The sequence below is a fragment of the Acipenser ruthenus genome, unplaced genomic scaffold (assembly GCF_902713425.1).
Source record: "Acipenser ruthenus unplaced genomic scaffold, fAciRut3.2 maternal haplotype, whole genome shotgun sequence".
Lineage (NCBI taxonomy): Eukaryota > Metazoa > Chordata > Actinopteri > Acipenseriformes > Acipenseridae > Acipenser > Acipenser ruthenus.
The window spans coordinates 35,001-37,500 of record NW_026708161.1 but is presented as its reverse complement, the minus strand read 5'-3'; positions in this window follow the sequence as shown (position 1 = coordinate 37,500).

The window sequence follows — 2,500 nt, the reverse complement described above, 5'->3', positions numbered from 1 at the left end:
TGGTCATGTCAGCTAACTCCGCCTATGGTCATGTCAGCTAACTGTGCCTATGGTCATGTCAGCTAACTGTGCCTATGGTCATGTCAGCTACTTCTGCCCATGGTCATGTCAGCTACTTCTGCCTATGGTCATGTCAGCTACTTCTGCCTATGGTCATGTCAGCTACTTCTGCCTATGGTCATGTCAGCTACTTCTGCCTATGGTCATGTCAGCTAACTGTGCCTATGGTCATGTCAGCTACTTCTGCCCATGGTCATGTCAGCTAATTCTGCCTATGGTCATGTCAGCTAATTCTGCCTCTGGTCATGTCAGCTAATTCTGCCTATGGTCATGTCAGCTACTTCTGCCTATGGTCATGTCAGCTACTTCTGCCTATGGTCATGTCAGCTAACTGTGCCTATGGTCATGTCAGCTACTTCTGCCCATGGTCATGTCAGCTACTTCTGCCTATGGTCATGTCAGCTACTTCTGCCTCTGGTCATGTCAGCTAATTCCGCCTCTGGTCATGTCAGCTAATTCCGCCTCTGGTCATGTCAGCTAATTCCGCCTCTGGTCATGTCAGCTAACTGTGCCTATGGTCATGTCAGCTACTTCTGCCTCTGGTCATGTCAGCTACTTCTGCCTCTGGTCATGTCAGCTAATTCCGCCTCTGGTCATGTCAGCTAATTCCGCCTCTGGTCATGTCAGCTAACTGTGCCTATGGTCATGTCAGCTACTTCTGCCCATGGTCATGTCAGCTACTTCTGCCTATGGTCATGTCAGCTACTTCTGCCTCTGGTCATGTCAGCTAATTCCGCCTCTGGTCATGTCAGCTAATTCCGCCTCTGGTCATGTCAGCTAATTCCGCCTCTGGTCATGTCAGCTAACTGTGCCTATGGTCATGTCAGCTAACTGTGCCTATGGTCATGTTACTGAATGGGGACCCAGGCTATGGCTCGCACTTGCCCCGGGCAGGGTTCCACGGCCCCGGGCTGGCTCCCACCACCCAGGCCTCTGCTCCCACTGCCCCGGCTTGGGTTCCACGGCCCCGGCTTGGGTTCCACAGCCCCGGGGACAGTTCCCGCCTCCCACCACCCATGCCTCTGCTCCCACTGCCCCGGCTTGGGTTCCACGGCCCCGGGCTGGCTCCCACCACCCAGGCCTCTGCTCCCACTGCCCCGGCTTGGGTTCCACGGCCCCGGGGACAGCTCCAGCCTTTGCCCCGGCTTGGGTTCCACGGCCCCGGGCTGGCTCCCACCACCCAGGCCTCTGCTCCCACTGCCCCGGCTTGGGTTCCACGGCCCCGGGGACAGCTCCAGCCTTTGCCCCGGCTTGGGTTCCACGGCCCCGGGGACAGCTCCAGCCTCCCCGGGCTGGCTCCCACTTGCCCGGGCAGGGTTCCACGGCCCCGGGCTGGCTCCCACCACCCATGCCTCTGCTCCCACTGCCCCGGCTTGGGTTCCACGGCCCCGGGGACAGCTCCAGCCTTTGCCCCGGCTTGGGTTCCACGGCCCCGGGGACAGCTCCAGCCTCCCCGGGCTGGCTCCCACTTGCCCGGGCAGGGTTCCACGGCCCCGGGCTGGCTCCCACCACCCATGCCTCTGCTCCCACTGCCCCAGCTTGGGTTCCACCGCCCCGGGCTAATTCCGACTATGGTCATGTTAGCTAACTCTGCCTATGGTCACGTTACTGAAACCTGGCTATGGTCATGCTGGCCGATTCCGCCTATGGTCACGTTACTGAAACCTGGCTATGGTCATGTTGGCCGACTCCACCTATGGTCACGTTACTGAATGGGGACCCAGGCTATTGCTCCCACTTGCCCGGGCAGGGTTCCAGGACCACGGGGACAGCTCCAGCCTCCCCGGGCTGGCTCCCACTTGCCCGGGCAGGGTTCCAGGACCACGGGGACAGCTCCAGCCTCCCCGGGCTGGCTCCCACTTGCCCGGGCAGGGTTCCAGGACCCCGGGGACAGCTCCAGCCTCCCTGGGCTGGCTCCCACTTGCCCGGGCAGGGTTCCACGGCCCCGGGCTGGCTCCCACCACCCATGCCTCTGCTCCCACTGCCCCAGCTTGGGTTCCACCGCCCCGGGCTAATTCCGACTATGGTCATGTTAGCTAACTCTGCCTATGGTCACGTTACTGAAACCTGGCTATGGTCATGCTGGCCGATTCCGCCTATGGTCACGTTACTGAAACCTGGCTATGGTCATGTTGGCCGATTCCGCCTATGGTCACGTTACAGAAACCTGGCTATGGTCATGTTGGCCGACTCCACCTATGGTCACGTTACTGAATGGGGACCCAGGCTATTGCTCCCACTTGCCCGGGCAGGGTTCCAGGACCACGGGGACAGCTCCAGCCTCCCCGGGCTGGCTCCCACTTGCCCGGGCAGGGTTCCAGGACCACGGGGACAGCTCCAGCCTCCCCGGGCTGGCTCCCACTTGCCCGGGCAGGGTTCCAGGACCCCGGGGACAGCTCCAGCCTCCCCGGGCTGGCTACCACTTGCCCCGGCTTGGGTT